The 20,958-nt window shown below is 37.8% G+C and overlaps 1 non-coding gene across 1 annotated transcript; it reads left to right on the forward strand.

Annotated features, from left to right (window-relative positions):
* The first annotated feature begins 3,532 nt into the window (after nt 1-3,532).
* LOC115509513 lies at nt 3,533-3,672 on the forward strand. Its single transcript, XR_003967401.1, has one exon. It is a non-coding gene; the product is annotated as a small nucleolar RNA SNORA46 (small nucleolar RNA).
* The last annotated feature ends 17,286 nt before the right edge of the window (nt 3,673-20,958 follow it).

Consider the following 20,958-nt stretch of genomic DNA (forward strand, 5'->3'; position numbering starts at 1 on the left):
TTATGATGTGTCAATATAGGTTATCTCTGGAAAAATGTATCTCTTTGGTAGGGGGGTGTTCACAAGGGCGGAGTCTATGTATGTGTAGGGCAGGAGGTGTGTAGAAAATGTTCTCCCTCAGGGCGCCTGGGTGGCTTGGTCGGTTAAGCGTCCGACTTCCGCTCAGTTCATGATCTCATGGTCCGTGAGTTCGAGGGCCGCATCAGGCTCTGTGCTGACAGCTCAGAACCTGGAGCCTGTTTCAGATTCTGTGTCTCCCTCTCTCTGCTCCTCCCCTGTTCATGCTCTGTCTCTCTCTGTCTCAAAAATAAATAAACGTTAAAAAAATTAAAAAAAAAAAAAGAAAATGTTCTCCCTCTCCCCTCAATTTTGCTGTGAACCTAAAACTGCTCTAAAACATAAAATCTAAATTTTAAAAAATAGATGGTTTGTTTCTCACGGGAGTTGATTCAGAGATCCAGTATAGAATATTTGTAATAAAAAAATGAGCCCCAGACACTTCAAACAATTTTTTTTTCTAAATATGATTCATCTCAACTGAGTTTGTTACATTGTTTGTCAGTATTTATAAAAGTCCTTTTCTAGCAAATATATGGGACGTTGGTTAAATACAACGTGACTTAGTAACTACTTTGATAACAACCATTCTGGCAGATGGTATCTAGGCCAAACCAACAATTTAAAAAAATTTTTTTTTTCAACGTTTATTTATTTTTGGGACAGAGAGAGACAGAGCATGAACGGGGGAGGGGCAGAGAGAGAGGGAGACACAGAATCAGAAACAGGCTCCAGGCTCTGAGCCATCAGCCCAGAGCCCGACGCGGGGCTCGAACTCACGGACCGCGAGATCGTGACCTGGCTGAAGTCGGACGCTTAACCGACTGCGCCACCCAGGCGCCCCTTGAACCAACAATTTAATAACATAATAAATTTCCTGAAATGTATATAACAATATTAGTAGCACACCTCCGAAATGTAAGCATTAGGACTAAGTGCTCAGTAAAACTATTGACTGAAGAAGTTCAATATTTATACTTATTTGTTAAAGCTGCAGGTCCTAAAAACTTGGAGGAAAACCAACTGCATAATTTAGCAACAGCCACAATTGATATTCAAGTTACTGTTTTATTGTCTACTCCTTTAAAAATGTCAGGTTTTATAGAATGTAATCAACTAGAATGGAAACGTCATCCAAATAGCATCTTGAATAATGAGAAGGTTGGCAAAGCACAATCCTCAATCTTTAATATTTCCAATATGAAGCATTTGGGAAATTTAACATATTAGACTTCAGATGTTGTCTGTTCCTGAAAATATTATCAATAAGAAAGTGGTAACACAGTAATACATTATGCTGACAAAGATTGTAACTACAGTGGAAACAGGAACATTTCCTATTCCAATTTATTCTGGCTCTTTTCTGAATTCTGAATGTTATTCAGAAATGACAAAGCACAAATGAACAGTAGAATCCTAAATAGTTTTTCAGATTAAATTGTGGTTACTATGTCACACGAAAACACGTGCATTCATGGACGTGCACAGCACTTTTAACTTTTATTCTGATATGATTTTGGACTTAAGGAAGAGTTACAAAAAAATGTAGCCATTTCCTGTATACCCTATAGGCAGCTTCCCCTTATATTAGCATTGTATATACTAATAGAATATTCATCATGACCAAAGAATTAACTTTGGTACAATAATATTAGTTGAAGTTCAGAAGCTATTCAGCTTTTACCAATTTGTTCACTAATATCCCTTTTCTATTCCAGGATCCAATCCAAGATGCCACATTACATGTTGTTGCCATTTCGTCTTAGCTCACTTCATTCTATAACTCCCTCTCCTTGTATTTCATGATCTTCCCTTGTTTGAAGATAACTGGTGAGGCATTTTGTAGAATATATCTCAATTTGTGTTTGAATGCTGTTTTTTCATGATTAGATGGAGATTATGCATTATAGGGAAGGTACCAGGGAAGTGATTTGCTCTTCTCAGTGTTTCACATGAGGAGGGTACAATGATGTCAACATTCAATACTGCTAATATTATCCATGACCACCTAGATGCAGTGACATCTTCTAGGATTCTCCAGTTGTAAAGTCACCATTTTTCCCTTTGTAATTACTAAATGATGTGAAGGATGTACTTTGAGACTAGGCAAATATCCAGTTTTTTTCCTTAATTTTTCACCTACTAATTTAGCATCCATAGGTAGTGTTCGAGTGGTGATTTTCTACATCCTTCATTCCTTTTACATTTAATCATTAGCACACATCTGTAAGAAGTTATTACCTGTCCTTCTTTTATTGATTCCTCCAGAATTTATTTAAATAGTTATTAATTCATGGGTATTTATTTGGATTTTGGATTATAATGCAATACTTGTGTTATTTATTTTTGTTATTTATTCATTTTTGTTGCTTGAACTTTCCCAGCTTGGCCATTGGGAGCTCTTTTTTTCTCCCCTAGTTTTACTGAAAAATAATTGACATGCAATGCCTCTGCTCACCAATCTATCCATCCTCTTTTTTTATGGACTTTCTCACTTTCTAGCACTCTAAGAGGGTCCAGGATCATCTTGTATTTTCCTTGCTGTAGTCCTGGAGCCCTTTTATTGTATGTGGAATTTAGAACCTGAAATTTGAGAACCAGTGTGCTCATTGTTGCTGGAATGTCATTTCTTATTTTTCTTGATCCATAAAGCTAGGAGAGCTATGTATATATACTAACTCATACTACATGCACACGCACACGCACACACACACACTCACACACACACATTTTGATTTCTCTCTGTACATACATTTTAATAATATATGCATGAGTTTGTATCGACACCTTTAGCTGACATCGGTTCTCATGATCATTCTAATCTTCCCTCTTTTTCTTATTTATAACTTTTTTTCCTACTGTGAAAAACCTGCCTATCCTTGTCTATTCTGCATATACTTCTATTTTCTACCCTACTGTATAAATGACACAGCTTCAAAATTCTTAAACCACACTTCTATTTGAAACAAATTTACCAACTAAAGAGTTTTTGTAGCTAGTCTTTAGCTCTGCAGTAACCACTCAAGTTACATATGTCGGCTTCTTCCCCATTCTTCAGTGTCCTTTTCAATTCATTGGAAGACAGATTCATTTGTCACAGCCTACATTCCATCTTTCCCCTCACAGCCTAGCTGGGTTTTTCAAAAATTAACATGCAGGCAGACTCATTTGCTTTGTCCTGTATTCTTCTGTCACTGTTAGCAAATGCACAGTGTCATGTAGCTGTGAGCATGGTGTGTTTACCCTGGAATCCCCTATGCTCCCTTCCTCTCAACTCTTACCCACAACACTTGGCAATCATGGATCTGTTTTTCTCCCTAGCTTTGCCTTTCCTAAATTGTCATATAAATTGAATCACACAATATGAATCTTTAGATATTCTCTTGCTTAGAAATGTGCACGTAGGATTCTTGAATGTTCTTGAATATATCAATTCAAGATACACTGTTGTTCTTGAATATCAGTAGTTGGTCACAGCACTATATATCTAAACCTGTGAATGGGAATTGTCCCCTTTCTTGGTTCCACTCTTGTGTGAAAGAATTCCTGGCTCTTTCTGTTGCACAGCTGACTTCGTGCCATTCTGCTGTTGCTGTATAGAGTTAGGGAACATACCTTAATAAAAATAAAAATAAATAGTTTGCCATTTTTGGTTGTTCGAGCAGCATTCATTGTATATGGTGCCATACTTTGTTTAGCAGTCACCAGTTGAAGGGCATTTTGAATTGTCTTCAATTTGGAGACATTATGAATAAAGCTGCTATTCAATTTAGTCATTTTTGAATATTTGCATTCTTTAAATATTTGTGTTGTGATGACAAAACTGCATTCTAAAAAGTATTTTTAAAAATATTTAAAAAAAAACAACTTGTTATGAGTTCCCTTCAATTGCTTTATTAGTTTGTGATTGCAAACTGACTTCAGACCTACTCTACTCAAGGCTTGGGGACAAACTTTCTGTGTTATTTTAATATCTTTCATGATAAGGTAATTTAAGAATGAACCAAGGTTTGGCCTTTTGCAATAGAAAATATTTTAATTTTCTGAAGGACTATTGGTGTTCTCAAAGATTATTGAAGATAATATTTGTAGTAATTTTGTCTCTGGCACTAATAGTTTTTAATTATGTGTCTACTGTATAAAAGTCTAAACTCTTTTTAAAATTCTGAACTGGTATTGAAATTAGGTTAGATTCCTATGTGTACTTTGAACTAAATATCTCAAATAGTTAAATTACTTTATAAAACTAATTTTATTCCAATTCCCCAAACTATTTTAGGAACAGAAAAGATAAGCTCTGTCTTCAAAACCTTAGTCACTATCTGTCCTTTTCCTTCCAAAACTGCATTTCAGAAAATAAAAAGGATTTTGCAAAAGCTGGTTACTGTTTTACAATGGAGCTGTTTAATAACTTTAAAAATTACATTGATTGAATGGTTACAAGACCAAAACTAAGGAAAGATAATTTTAATAATCCCTCCTTTATCTAGACATGCCGGAGCTTTTTATTCCATAAATGAAAATTTTATTTCATTATCATTATAATAAGTAAAACAACTGCCTTTGTCAGAGGCTAGAATTTCCAACTTCAGTTAAACTTCAACATGACTTTTGTGTTAAGGACATACATAGAAAAGATAAATCATTCCCCAATTTTTTTCATACCAACTTCATAGTTTTCTGTATTGCCGTCATTGATTCTAAATGTGATATTATTAAATTAATAAATTCAATCATTAATAATTATTATTAAATAATAGTTAATTAAATGATAAAATCAATTACTACAAAATAATTATAAATAATAAAAGTATTAATAATATAATAAATGTATTCGTTCTCTGGCATTTTCACCTTTTTAAAAATTTTTTAAAAAGTGTTTATTATTTTTGAGAGAGAGAAAGAGACAGCATGAGTGGGGGAGGAGCAGAGAGAGAGGGAGACACTGAATCTGAAGCAGGCTCCAGGCTCTGAGCTGTCAGCGCAGAGCCTGATGTGGGGCTTGAACTAACCAACCATGAGATTATGACCTGAGCTGAAGTCAGATGCTTAACTGACTGAGCCACCCAGGCACCCCTCTGGAATTTTCACTTTTAAAATGGATGAATCTATTATAAGTGTTGTTTCTAGTTAATATTATGTTAAAAATCATTAATCATAGTGTGTCTGTGTTGTTAGATGCAAATTAAAAACAAATAATGCGGTTCTCAGATTATATCAAATGACTCATAGATGCTTTGCTATTGTATAAAGTAAAACAGCAGCACATTATTTAATGGAGACTTACTGAACGCTGGAAAATTCTGATTTATCTAATTTTCAAAATTATGCAAATTATTTTTACCTTGAATATTTAATATCAAATTGTCCTTTAGTGTTGGAGTAATACCACATAAGGTTTACAAGTGTCCCCAAGATTTATTATATGATCTTCCAAGCTCTTATAATAAAATTAGGTATATTAAATAAAATTTTCCCTGGGAAGTCCTCCATAAGAATATGTTTTTCATTTCAACGAAACTAGCAATGTATAAAACCCCTAAAATCTGAGAATTATAGAATAAATATGTCTGTTTTTGCATAACTGACACCAAATAGTGGTGAGAAAAATAATTGGCCACTGACAAGAGATTAGAATAATCAAATTTACTCTAAGTCATCATGAGCTTAATAATGAAAAACTCACTTTAAATCCCAGCCTAACCATCTCTCAGTGTTCTTTTTTGTCCTTTTAAATAATATTGTCAGTATGTAAACCAAGCACTGCTAATATTCTTGGTATTCTCAAGGTATTTACAGTCAGTAATAATCTAACATAATTTATTATTGTCAATAATGAGCCTTAGAAATTAGAGTCGACAATCACATGCTGATGTAGCTTGAGAGATGTGCTCCATTTTGTTGGATGATCAGTATGGGGAACAAAGGCAACTGTATGAGTTCTTCTTATTTGGAAGGTCACTCAGATTTTATAGTGTTGATATTACTGTTTTCCTTTCATAACAATTGAGAAAAATGGAGAGAGGTCATACTTTCTACCACCTAAAAATAGTATTTTGAAATTAAATGATCCAAAATATCATAAGATAAGCTGCTACAGATAGACTGACTTCCTAAATACTTATACACCCTCAATATTCTTTTAAGAATGTCATATATTGAGAATAAAGAGTGTAAGATAAATGCATAACCATTTCCTTTTTACTCTATTTTATTTAGCCTTAGAGTTTTGATTTTTGATATTCTCTTCTGTCTCTTTACACTTTCTGGTGGTCACTGTCATTTCCATTGCTTTCATATAAATAGCATCAAATCACATTGTCAAATTGTTATAATTATGGACTTGTCTTGAACGATCCTTGTCAGCAACATCTTAGATCTTCAGTTTTTAGCCCAAATGAGTTATAACTTAGAGTGTTCTCATTCACTTCATTTAAAAACTTTTTGCCAAATTTCTTCTTTCTTTCTTTCTTTTTTTTTTTTTTTTAGAGTGAGCACTTGCGCACAGTGGGGGAAGGGCAAAGGGAGGGAGAGAATCTCATGCAGGTTCCATCTGCAGCACAGAGCCCGAGGCAGGCTCAATCCCAGAATCTGGAGATTATGACCTGAGCCAAAATCAAGACCAGTCACTTAACCAAATGAGCCACCTGGGCACCCTGCCAAATATCTTAATAACTGATTAAAATGATCTCAATATTATGTATTTTCTCTCTGATGTCCTCTTTCAACTTCATTATTCTGAGTTAAAAAAAACTCTATTTTCTTATTTCTAAGAATTTTAAAAACATCTTGAGAACATTAAAGAAATCTGATATAGACTTCTATGATAGATAAGAAAGACTGATATCTTGGGGTGAAGGTAATTGTTTTGTTTCTCTTTTTGTTTCCTGAATTTTGCAGAATGAGCAAATGTGACTTTTTGTATACTATGATGCATTCCCTAAATTCATGAGTGTATGTTCCTCTATTTATGTTTGCTGTATAGTGACTGTCTTTACTAAAGCAGGACATAGTATGAGATGCTGAACCTTAAAAAAAATCAGCATACACTTTACACATCAACTCAATGAATCATTTGCTTTTATTTCTGATTCACATGTCTTTGTTATTTGGCTTTCAGTCATAGATCTGTGGTATCATGATGAAATTCCAGTATTTCTACCTTTTCTGTAACTCTGTTGCCAACACATTAAATGTAGGCCTGTTCCCCTACCCCTTGGAGCAGTGGAGGAGCAAAGTTACTTTCCTTCCAGAAGAAGCTGTTTTTCAGTAGGGAGCTGTCCATGGTGGCAGGCTGAGCCAGCCATCCAGAATACATAAAGAGTTCCCTTTTGGCCAAGAATGAAACTTTAGTTAGGATATAAATGATATACATTTATATATTTGAAATTGCATAATGTTATCCTCCATTCCTGTTTTAAAGCATCTTCCTCTTTATGCACATTTAAAAAGGAACACTTTTATTGGCACTTTCTTTTGCTTGTCAAATTAACAGGGTGAAACAGTGGTTTTTAAGCTCTAAAGCTGGTTTCTCCTAAACTAGTTTCACTGGGGTATTAGAGGTATGTGGTATCATATTAGAAAGGTGGTGGGTTTTTTTTCGTGTGGGGGGGTGGGGGAGGAGGAAGGGGAGAAGCAGTCAGTATTAAGTAAAACTTAACCTATCACTGGCCTAAAGTATGAATCTTCTTGTGTGGCTGACGAAGCATGCACATTTTAGCCATTCACTTTGGTTTTATGTTAAATTATGCAAACTTATTTCAGTTCCAATGTCTATTGGACAGAAGGAAACTCTGTCACAGCTTAAAGGCATATCCCAAAGCTGGAAGCTTTCTGAGTCTCAAATCAAACTCATCATTGAGATATACAGAATCCCTCCAACTTGGTTGTTTTGTTTCTTTGCTTTGTTTTCTCTAAAACCTTCATCACTGAATTTTTGGGGGCAACAGTGCGTTCCATCTATGATATATAATTTCTAATGAGAAAAATGCCACAGATCTCAGTGATAAATGTATGCAAATATGGATGGTTTTCCCATTTGGAAGGTGACATATGATATTCATAACTATACGTTATATTAATATTTATGTGTGTACAATGTAATTTTATCTATTATTTCTAAAAAATTTAACCTGTACCCCGCAAAGGTAGTGAAGGCCTAGTATCAGCCAACTAAGTGACTTGGTCCTTCTCCTTGGGATTAAATCTATATTTTTAGATTATTAAAAATTAAGTCAAAGGCATCAGGGGAATGGGCACTACAATCAGTACCTGGTTTCTGCTGAGACTTATGTAATACTGTCTCCTCTTTGATCTGAGTTCAGTCAGGTTATTGCTGTGTTTCTCCTCCTTATTTAAAGCCTTTACATCTCTTGTCTTCCCCTTCTTTCTCTATCCCCAACCCTGATTTTCTCTCTTTTTCTCCCTCTCCTTTTACATGCCATATACCACTTTAAACTCAAAGCAATAAAAGTGATTGAAGCGAGAAAACAACAGTAACAACTTGAATATACTTTAAAGACATACTATTGAAAAGAAAAGCCAGGCACAAGAGACTGTACTGTGTGATTCCTTTTATACAGTTCTCAAAAATAGGCGAAAGTCATATGGTGTCAACAGGCAAAACAACAGTTAAGTTGAGGAGAGAGTATTAACAGAAGAGAAAATGAAGGAAGCTTCTGAAATAATGATCTCTACTAGACTCGGATTCTGGTCACCTCAGCTTGTTTACTTTTGGAAATTCACTTAAATGTCTAGATGCGTATTTAAAATCCATCCATCTATACCTACACGCGCGCTCACACACAGACACACATCCACACACTGCATCAAAATTATTTGTCTTTTGTAACTAGCAGTTGTCAATCTAATTAGAGAGCCAAGTCCATAACTTTTTCTACAAAGCGCTTAAATAGCCAGGGAGGTGGTGAGGGGGTTGGATTGAGTCCTACCGTATATTCCGCTCAGAAATCTAGGGCTTCTTCCCAAAGAAGTAATTCACTCTCGTTATGTTTCAATAAGTTTGCTAATGCATGAAACTGTATTTGATGCTCTCACAGTCGCTAATCTTCATCTCTAATATCTTCTTGCTAATTTCCCCATACGTACTGTTGCTTAACACTAGACGCGTGAAATGAAAATAATTTCATCGCACAGTTCGCTGAATCAGCTTTGTACATTCTCTATTTCATATTTTTTTCCCTTTTGCTTTAGTGTTCCCAGTAACATTATAAAGTCAAAATAGAGATTCTTAAAATATTCCACATTTCAAAATATATAGTAATATTAGTAGTCCTAATCTGGCATTCATTATTTTTTCTGAGATACCTAAGAAATCTTAGTTTGTTGGGTTTTGGTGGCATTGATGGAAGGAAGGTTGTCAGTTACAAACCAAATAGAAATATGATAATTAATTCTAAATTTCATTCATGGGAAATCAGGGTTAAGTTTGGGCTTCATTTGCTGGTGAAATTGAGGATGACAGTTTAAAAGACACTGTGAATACGGCCACCTGATTGTGAACTCCTTAGCAATCAGAATGTTCTTTTCATATCAGCTTCCTCATAAAAGGAGTTGAAAGAATTCCTTTTAATTATCAGAGCAATTAATATATGGCAACCCTTTTATTTCCTCCTTAAATTTTGGAAGAATTAATCAGTGAGACAACTGAAGCTCGGGTTTTCTTTGATAAATTTTTAATAATGGATTCAATTTCTTCAAGAGATATTAGACAGGGCAGATTTTCTATCCCTTCTTCTAGTAAGCTCTAATAAGGTATATTTGTTATCCGAAAGTTCAAATTTATAAGCAAATTTTTTCTGGCATTTTCTGATGTCTCGTGCCAATGGGCTGGTTTACCGTTTTGACTAATCACCTCATCTCCACACTACTCTGCTGTATTTCACCCCGAGCCATCTCTGCCCTGAGATTAGCTGCTTTGGGCAATTTATATAGCATTTTAAAAACTCTGTTAATTTTCTTTTCTCTTAGATTAACTGAAAATGGACTTTGCCACATATTGGTCATTTTACTTTTCACAGCATGCTAGATAGGAAGGATACTCTGTCTCCTACCATTCCGTTCATATTAGAAGACTTCCCTGTCTGTTTTAAGGATGAAATTAAGGGAAAAGAAGTTTCCTTCCCTAATTCTCTTCCATGTGTTCCTCTATAGTAGTGCCCATAATTAACACAAATTCAGGTTAGTTTTGACTATACACTTTCTCTGATTCAGTAATTGGCCAATACAAAGAAATAAATATGTGCAAGAGGTAGTAGTAAATTTGGGAGGAGCAAGGATGAGAGTGGGGAATAGCATTAATAAAACAATACACTTGAGAGCATGGGGTGCATGAGGTGGAGTGTATTTTGCAAGGGAAGGATGAAACACAAATGTTACATAGAAGGTTTTGCTCAGAATCACCGTGGCAGTGAGTTCAGTGCTTTACAAGATGGTTCTGCATTCAACCCTACACCATTTTCCCAAGATGGTAATAATGAATGAAGGAAACAAAGCTTCACGACCTGTAAGTAAGAAGATTAAGTAGTTAATTCCTTTACGATAAACGTCTTTTCCTTTAACGGACGCTATTACTCTTAATCATATCTGATTACTTGGAGCTAGAATGCCTCGCCTCCAGTCCCCACCCCACTATTTTTTTGCCATTTTGGATGATTCTCTCTTTGCTTCCTTATCATCTGTACTTTTTCCAAATTCCCAGGCCAGAAACTTTCATTTATGCTTGAGGGTTCATGTAAAATTATGTTATACGTCATTGTACTATTTATTTTTTGCTGCATTTCTTAAAAAAAACTATGAAAAGTGTGTATTCTGTGACTAAATTACAAATATCACTAACCAGCTAATAATTGATACACCTTGGCTGTGAGCCCTGTGTTGGCACTTAGTATATAATACCCAGAAGACTGTCATTTATATGAATGCTGGCCCTGCTTTTACCTACAAGGTAGAATGCTCAGCACGTAGAACAGAATCTTTCGAAACAGCAAAAGTGTGCCTCTGAAAAGATATATCAGCAAAGTACAGTTACAATGCCAGCAGTTTTTACCCTCCGTGCTAAGTACTGAAATCACTCTTTTATGGTTTATTTCCCTTCCAAGAGTATGGACATTGACGGCTTATTGTTTTGAAACACTACCAACATTAAAAAAAGCATAGGTAACTTTTTTTTTTAAATGAGATTTAACATGAATTCTAGTATACTCCTTAGCAAGATTACCATATTTACTGAATATTGTAAGATTTACTCATTTATCATCAAAAGAGAAACAGTATGCTCCTTTCCAATAGGAGGATTTCTGTTGCAATTAATCATTTTAACTCTGATTCATTCTCTTTCTCTTTCTGTTTGGAGAAAGAAAAAGCCTAGAGCCCTAAAGGAGGAAGCTGTGCTTATAACTCCTAAAATGCAATTCCAAATACAAACTTTCAAAACGATATTCACATCACAAAGTCTGATTTCCCTGAAGTGTGCTGTCAAAATGCAAACATCAGAATCTAGGTATTTCCTATATCTGCCTTGTATGTAATTTCAGAACATCCAAGAGAACTCCTTCTTGCCTTTGGAACTCAAATACTAGCTATTACATTGTTTTCCTTTTCTACACAAGGAAGGGTAAGGAAAGATTGTATTTTGGATGTAGTTTAAATAAAATATTTTTAAAAGTTAAACTAATGAAATTCAACCATTGATGCATATGCACAACTGCCATCACAATGTAAAGACTAAGTCATTTTAGGCTTTTGCTTCTGCAAACATGCCTTTGATCAATATCCTTTTAAAAAAAAAAACACATGGGTGAGGCTCATCTTTGTCTTTTGTGATTATGTGTACCTACTGTTACATAGATTATTTAAGATACAACATAGTTGCAAAAGAAGTTACATATAAAACTGAACTAGATTATCAGCCATCGTCTCCTCTTAGCATCTTCTGACCATGTCATCTACACCTTAAAATATTCTAAAATATTCTAATGGCATTATAAACCAGGACTTGAAGAAAGTGATATACGAGTACCAGAAGAGATTTCCTATTTCATTGCCAACAAATTGTATTATATATATGGAGGAGACTTTATTCCCCTGAACACTGAGTTTTATGCTAGGCATAAACCTTGTCTCGCTTCCCTCTACCTGATAGTGTATACTGACTAACTGCTGTTTTGTGACCCAGAGATGCTTATCGCTCCCATTAGAAACTTTCGTCCTACGTTTCTACTTTTTAAGAATTATTTTTTTTTAGACAAGTTTTAGGCTTCCAACAAAATTGATTTAAAAAGTACAAAGATTTCCCGTATACTTTTTGCCCTCATACATGCACAGCCTTTTCATAGTCAGCATCACTCACTAGAATGGTACTTTTTTTTTTTTTTTCCCAAGGATGAACCTGCACGGACATATCATAGTAACCCAAATTCCATTACATACCTTTGGGCTTATTCTTGGTGTTGTACGTTTCATGGATTCGGACAAATGTCCGGACATTTTCTACCATATCTTACCATATTATACAGATTATTTTCACTGTCCTATAAATCCTCTCTGTTCTGCCTGTTCATCTCTCCCTCCCCCCTCTATAAGATAATCTTAGTGGTCTCCATAGCTTTACCTTTTGTAGAACGTCACATGTTGAAACCATGGTATGTAGCCATTTCAGAGTGCCTTCTCTCATTTGGCAAAATGTATTTCAGTTTCCTCTGTGTTTTATTTATGGCTTGTTCACTTATTTCTTTTCAGTGCTGAATACTCCACGGTCTGGCACAGTTCATTTATCCATTCGCCTGCTGAAGCACATCTTGGTTGCTTCCAAGTTTTGGCAAGTGTAAATAAAGCCACCAAAAATATCTGTGTTCAGGTTTTCGTGTAGACAGAAGCTTTCATTTCTTTTGGGTAAATGCCAAAGGCATGAGTGTTTGGATCATAGGGTAAGAGTATGCTTAGTTTTGTAAGAAACCGTTACTGTCTTCCCACGTGCCCCGAGCTTGTGCATTGCCACCACCGATCTATGAGAGTTGCTGTTGTTCCACATCCTTGCCAGCATGGGTATTGTGCGTGTTTTGGATTTGGGCTGTCCTAATAGGTGTGGAGTGGGATCCTATTGTCATTGCTTCTTCAAAGATTAAAACTTTTCAAAAATAACAGGGTAGAAGTTTAGGTATTTAGGCTGGTAGGGGCCTATTTTTGAATCCTGATGGATGAAATGCTCTGAGCATTACCAGACCTAGTGAAAATTTGGAGACACTGTTATGCCCAGAATTCGTGATCCCCAAAGACCTCCAGGGAGCCGAGTCTGATGTAAAAGCAAAAGAGCCTTTATTCGAGCTAGCTTGAGCTCAATCCCCTACCTGCACCAATGCAATGGTGAGATACCGGGGAGAGAGAGCGAGTTTCAAAAGGACAAAGGTTTTATTGGGGCCTAGGGGCAGTTGGTGAGGTAATGGCTATGGCCTCAGCCGATTGGCTGGGGAAGGGTCCGAGTCCTGTTAGGCAGGTGAGGGGGGCGGTTACTCAAGGGGAGGAAGTGTGGTCAAGGTGAAGGACACAGAACAAGATGGAGTCGGCTGGCGTAGGCCCGCCCTTTCAACACCTGAGAACATTCTGGGAACAACACTGAACATACCTAGTGCACTGCAAAAGCAAAGCATAATATTTAAAAACGTTCTAGGTAGGAATCAAAAAGAAATCCAGAATATCTGAATTTTACTTTTTTTTTCTTTTGACATATATTCATTTTTGAGAGAGACAGAGTGCGAGCAGGGGGTGGGTGCAGGCAGAGAGAGAGGGAGATACAGAATCAGAAGCAGGCTCCAGGCTCTGAACTGTCAGCACAGAGCCCAACACAAGGCTCGAGCTCATGAATCCTGAGATCATGACCTGAGCTGAAGTCAGACGCTGAACCAACTGAGCCACCCAGGCACCCCTAATCTTTGATTTTTAAACTGCTGGGTACTTGGTCAAGTTTTTTAATGTTTTTATTTATTTATTTTGAAAGAGAGCAGGGGAAGATCAGAGAGAAAGAGAGAGAGAGAGAGAGAGAGAGAGAGAGAGAGAGAATGAATCCTAAGCAGGCTCCAGTCAGCATAGAGCCAGATGTAGGGCTAGAATTCACAAACCATGAGATCATGACCTGAGCTGAAACCAAGAAGAGTCAGACACTTAACCAACGGAGCCACTCAGGCAACCCAGGAAGATACTAGAGGTCTTGCTATTGTGAGCTAAAGTTATTTTCCCCTCTAGTAAGGCATTAACATTAAGACAGTAGGGAATTCCTGGAGGAATGTTATAACTCTGTATTTCCCTCAAACATTTGTCAATAGACTGCAGGTTATAAGGAAATTTAATTTTATCTACCATTTCCTTCTGCCTTTATCTCCACATCACTATGGAGGGGAGGGTGATGTTAGGACTCCAGGAAACTGTGTGTATGGGTTTCTAGATGTTAGGCTATTAATAAGATTGCCTTTTTCTTGTAATTTACTAAGACCTTTGCAAACTGATGGAGATTCATATTCTACATGACTGTGATCTCTATCAGTTAACCATTTGTTTTTCCATTCCCTTTGTTCTTGGGCAGCCAAGAGTGCCTGAGGAATGTCGCACATACCCCACGGGGGGGGGGGGGGGGTAGGGGGGTGGTGGTGGTGAGGTGGGTGAGGTGGTGTTATCTTGTGCTTCTCTGTTAGCTTGTCTTTGGCTTCCTCATCAGACAGAAAAATAACAAATGGAGAAAGAGAGGGGTCCAGCTTTTGTTGGAATCCAAGGTGGGACCTACGGTTTTGTGTGCTCACTTTTTGTTGAATTTAAACATAAGAGCAGGACTTTAAAGTGTAGGAAGAACAAAAACAATTGACCCAAGTGGTGAATTATGGAAACCAACCAAGATGGCTAAAATAGAGTAGCCTGGGGGTGGGAACAAGTTGAGAGGGGGAGCTGAGTTTTGCCTGACTCTTTATCTAATAGCATAGCTGGCAATGTGTTTACTCTAGATAGCCATCTTTGAAGTGAATGCCTCTTTGAAGCAATGCCTCATCAATCAAAGTTTAAGTCAAGTGCTTACATTATAAAAAAAAGAAAACCCACTGTCAGGACTTATCCTACAGAGGCTATCAAAAATACCTAAATTATCCACAGTAGGAATTCATAGTAGTGGGGTGTAAAAAGTAGAAAGTAGAAAGCTCAAGATAACTTCAAAATTCTTGGTCTGAGCCATGAAAATTCTGAGATAAAGAAGCTTATTAAGGAAAATTAAGATGGAGCAGGTTGTAGGGGAGATTGAGTTGAGTTTGAGAGATCGTAATATGCATCAAAGTGGAGAGGTGGCTAGATATGGGAATCTGGAGCACAAATCTACATATAGGACTCACACAAAGGTGTGGGTTGGTGATATAAATATGAGAGGTATATAGAGTGACACAGTATTCAATGCTATGAGAGTGGTTGTCAAAGGAGTGAATGCAGACACAGCCCGGAGGAAGACCACTATGCCCTGGAGTTGTCCAACATTAATCCCTGTCAACCTTCTGTATAAATCTGTGACTATCAGATATAACATAAAAATCATTGATTTTTTTTAGATCTTCATTTTACCTAAGAACAAACTGAAAGAGAGGTAAGATTACAGTGTTTTATCCAATGTCAAAAAAGAATGATGATGGAACTAAGACTAAATAAATGCCCCAGCTAACTGACTAATAATTAAAAGACTGCTTGTAAAATAAGAGGGAAGAAAGGATGAAGTATTTCACATGAAAGATTCAAAGAGTAGATGTTTATGTTTATGAAATAATTAATTAGAGTCTTTGCTATGCTTGTTGATTAAGCACAGATTTTGAAAGCCTTTGATCAAATATGTTGACGTAGAACTAATATTACTTTTCAAAAAATTCAAAACAATCAAATTGAGGGAGTGTGAAGTGCCATGTATGAATTCAACATCTTTCATCACACTTCTTTTACCAGTTGTTTTTTTTTTTTTTCTTTTTTGGTCAGGGATAGAATAAAGGAGAAAAGGAACCTATCCTGTAATTTCAGAGGAAATAATATACCCAAAGTCAGTGATGGTCTATTTGCATTTTATAGAAACATTTGCTAAACTTCTGGTAGACTCATGCTTGACCTCTTAAATTTCTTCTTTTATATATTAGATTTAAAAATTCTATAAAATATTTTGCCATTGAATACAAAGATAAAACTCTCCATATAAAATTAGATTTTATATTTATATGAAAGCTTTCATATTGAAGAATTCCAAGAACATTTTCCCAACTTTATAAATAACATAATTTCACGCACTGTTGGATTTCAGCTGCTATTAAGGCAGTAGACATCACCACCGGGTAGTAATTCTCAGCCTATAAAAAAAAAAGTAATACCATATCCTATTTAGTGAATTGGAATGCTAAATACATACAGCATGTTTACTGTTGTGCCTCGAGCAATACATACCCAACAAATTGTAAGCAATATTCTTATTTTCAGGATTAGATACTTGTCTCTAGAAGAATACATTCAAAGGGAAAGTAGGTAATATTTTTCATTCTCTATTGGATAATTGTGTCATACTCCCTAACTGCAACACATGTTTTCTATGCTTCCCATACTCATCAACATGATTCTATTTATGAAGTTTCAAAATCAATATTAAGCTACTAAGGAAACCATGTGGCAACTGATGATGAAATAGCCATGGTGAATGGTTGTGTTGAACTGCCCACCGCTTCACCAGGATTCTACTGGGAAGTGATTTCCCTAGTAATACGAAATCTCTGATGTGCACTATTTTCCATAATTTCAGAAATGAGCTCTTCACTGTTGATTGATTTTATTACAGTCCTCCTCCATTAGATATGTCAATTTATGGGAACAAAGACAAGTTTAAATAAACTATCCCCAAGGTAGAAAATGAGAAATGTTACTTATTGTTTTGGTTTGCCGTCTAGAGCCTCTTTCCTCTAACCAAAGCCTGTACCTGTGACTGGGAAGGCGATGCCACTACTCTTCATCTGTCTTCCACTAATTAACCCAAATACTAAAAATTTTTGTACCTTTACTTAACTTTGCCCTATTGTTACAGCAAATACTCAGTGACTAGGAAGAAACCAGGGACACGCACTCAGGGAGTCAGAAAAGACTGCTTATTTTGCATTGGTGCTGGCCCAGCACAGTCACCTCCAAAGGCTGAGCCCTGAGCCCTGGAGCTGGCCTTCTTTTATACCTACCTAGCTTCTGGGTACTTGGAAACTTTCTTTCAGCTACAAAAGCCGGGGGGAGTTCAGGGGCTCAAGGAAAAAAGGGAGAGGGTACTATCAGTTGTGCTATGTGGTCAATTGACTGATGCAAGAAGCAAGCAAGATTATAGAAGCCAAAAGCATGCAAGGGGGGTATCCAGCCTTGGACATCTGGCTGGACTTTTTTTTTTTAATCTGCTCTTGCCAGCTTCTCACTCCCCCTTCTTGATTCTCAAGTTGCTGTAGCAGCCTTAGAGAAAATCAGTTTGTGGGGTGCCGGGAATCCCTTGCTGCCACGGGAGGAGAGTCAAAGACCATTCTGGCTTCTTTCTGTTCACAGGGATGTTGAAGGGAGGAATGTGACAGCTTAGGTTCTTCGCTACTCAAAGGAGAGTAGCAACAGTTAGAATGGTCCAACTGGAGCATCAGCTGGACTTCTTTAGTTTCTAGGCGAGAGGAAACAAACCTGGTTAGCATATTAAGAATACAAGGACCAAACAGGAAGGCTATGAAAAGCATTAGGAGAGGACCAGCTAAAGGGAGGAGCCAGGATGCCCAATTCCATTTGGTGCTCCAGGAGTTCCATGAATCTGCTAATTCTCGCCTCCGTTTGATGATCTGCTCCCTTAGTTGTTGGGTCATATTTCTAACTATCCCTGATATGTTAACATAGAAGAAGCATTCCTCATTTAGGAAGAGTCACGGTCATCCATTTTTGGCAGTTAGCAAGTCTAGCCCTCTCCTGTTTTGCAAGACTAACACTGCTAAGAAGTCTACTTGATCCTGTGAAACCACCAGAGATTTGGCAACTCGTTCTATGTCATCCATTAGGACCTGCGATAATTTATAATAAGTGGTTGAAGAGACTATTCTTCTATTCCAGTGCCCACCCTGCTGCTATCCCTAAAGCAATCAGCAGGGGTATGACTTGAATGGCTCTTTTTGGTCGTGTATATGCTGCCAAGGGTGCTGTAGGAAACTGATTGTCGGGAATAATGTTTATCTGAGGAGTGAGGAAGGCCAGTGTACAGATGGCCATCCATTCAGCCAGTAGACACAGGTAAGCATCCGTCCCACATACAAAGAAAATCCCTGGGAAGGGATGACACCAGGGTTGGGTTATAGGAAGATGACTGAGTTCCTGACTGTCAAGAGTTGGGTTGCATTGGCTGATGGTCAGATTGGTGACTGGCTCCATTCCCATTTTATTTGTCAGGCACCTGGGAGCTCTTTGGGACAGTTAGGCTCCAGTTAGTACAGGTATTACCATGTGGGGGTCTGGGTCTTTAGTTAACAGGGTAACATTTACAGTTGCCTGAGTTATCAGAGTAGCTGCATAAAGTGGGAGGGGAGAGCCCTGCGGACAAGCAGAGACAGTAGTTTTTGGCCAGCTTGTGATTGGTATCATTGAGGAGGTGATGAGTTGTACTCAACATCTGGTCCAGATGGGGTTATAAAGCAAGTGGTCTGCCCAATTCAAGTCTAGGCAGGGGCCGATAGGTTGGGTCAGAGATGACCCAGCAGGCATTGAGAACATCAGGGCAGATTGGATCAGGCAACCACAATCGCATCTTATTTATTTATTTATTTATTTATCATCTATTTATTTATTTATTTATTTATTTATTTATTTATTTAATCCTGTCCAGTAAGTTCTCCCATTCCTGTTACAGGCCTCGTGGCATTATAACATCTGTCCAGCATGCAGGGGTAAACGGTGGCACAGGGGCATGGTGGTAGTATTATCTGATCCATTAGGGCCAGAGGAGCAAGGGAAGGAGAGGGAACAGGGGAATGAGTAGGAGCAGGGGGAGGAATAAGAACAAGGGAAGGAATACAAGCAGAGGGAGGGATAGCAGGGTAACAGGGTAACATGGGCCTGTAACAGGGCTGTCCCTCATGGAGGCAAAAGACAGCAGAAGATCCTTTGACAGAACCCTCCAGTCAGGAAGGAAGGTTCCACGAGGGGCAGTGGCAAGTGGAACAATTACATGGCTGGTAAGAGGAGAGGATCCTTTTTGAGCATGTTAGGAACAGGAATATGCACAACAGGGGTAGGAGACAAGGCTGATTCAGCGTCAGAGGGAATGATTCCATCCTGGGGTAGGAGCCAGTTCAAAACGCAGAGAACAATATGCAGGGAAGGACATCAATCACAACTCAGATCATATACATCTAAGGAGAATAAGGCATCCTGACACTAGCAAGTAGAGGGAGGCTACCAAGAGTTCGTGACTGAAGCACCAATCTGTGGAAGTAACTTAGGTAAAGCATACAGCAAAGAGTATAACAACAGGTACGAAAAGAGAAATACTTAGGGGATGACAATGAAATATGAGAGAGAACAATTTGCTCTAGTTCATTTAAGGCGCTTCATTTAAGAAGCTTCTGGTTATAGATAGTTCTCAGGTGTTAGCTGCAGGCCACTTATCATCCTCTGTCTTCTGAAGGGGGATCTGTAGAGGATTATTCTGGCTAGCAGTTACTTTCCATTCCAAGGGGTTGTCAGGTGACAGATGGGCTGGCATTACTTGAGAACAGAGGGTCCAGGTGGCTAGTCCTGCAGCCTTGAGTGCTGTAGGCGTGGTTAGCACAACTAAATAGGGTCCCTGCCAAGTTTATTTGAATGGTTCCCTTTTCCAATCTTTTATCCAAACTTGATCCCCAGGTTTGTGAGGGTATACAGTTATTCCCAGGGAAATGGGTACTCTATCCATGACATACAAACATACAAAGAAGGACACCTGTGTACCTCAAGGACAGTTTTTCCTATTCCTTGTAATTGTTTATGGACCTCTAAGTTTCATCATTCCTTGATGCCCCCTTGGAGTTTAATCAAGGGGGGTGGTCTCCAGTATAATATTTCAAAGGGGGATAATTCTACTTATGCCCAGGGAGTGCATCACACTTTCAGCAGGTAGTATTTCAGTCCAGGGTAGACTAGTTTCTTGACAGAGTTTTGCCATCGCTAATCTGAAGGTCCAGTTCATACGTTCCAATTTCCCTGAACTCTGGGGCTGGTAGGTTGTGTGTAAATTCCATTGGATACATGGGGTTTTGGCTCACCACCTCAGCCATGAAAGCCGGGCTACTGTCTGAGCCTATGGTTAACAGAATTTCATGTCTGGGAATGATATCCATTAGCAAGGCCTTGGTTACTTGTGTTTTCAGTGCGTGTGGGTAGGCCTCAACCCAACCTGAAAACACACAGATGAATAATACCAAAAGATATTTGTATCCTCTACTGGGTCTTATTTCGGTAAAGTCTACCTCCAAATCTTCAAAGGGTGCCTGACCACAGCGTTGGATACCCATGGGCCCAGTAGGGCCTTGTTTGGCATTATTTTGAGCTCAGAGGAGGGAGCATTAAGAGATCGAGGCACAGAGGGATGGGAGCTGAGCAATTACATAATAACAGCTTAATAAGTTTTCAAAGGTGGTTTTTCCTAGGTGGGTGAGCTCATGTTCTTGGAGGACCACCTGGTGGGCTAGCTGCTCCAGTATATAGATTCTTTGGTCTGGAATCTTTTGTCTGGCTTCCTTTTTCCTATTGTGCCCATTTTGTTTCTTGGATTGTGTTCCTTGGGGAAGCTGGAAGCTCGGGGACCAGCATGATTTTTGTGGTTGTTGTTTGTTCTTCTGCTGCTTGTTT

Source organism: Lynx canadensis, chromosome A2, assembly GCF_007474595.2.
Source record: "Lynx canadensis isolate LIC74 chromosome A2, mLynCan4.pri.v2, whole genome shotgun sequence".
NCBI classification, from domain to species: Eukaryota; Metazoa; Chordata; class Mammalia; order Carnivora; family Felidae; genus Lynx; species Lynx canadensis.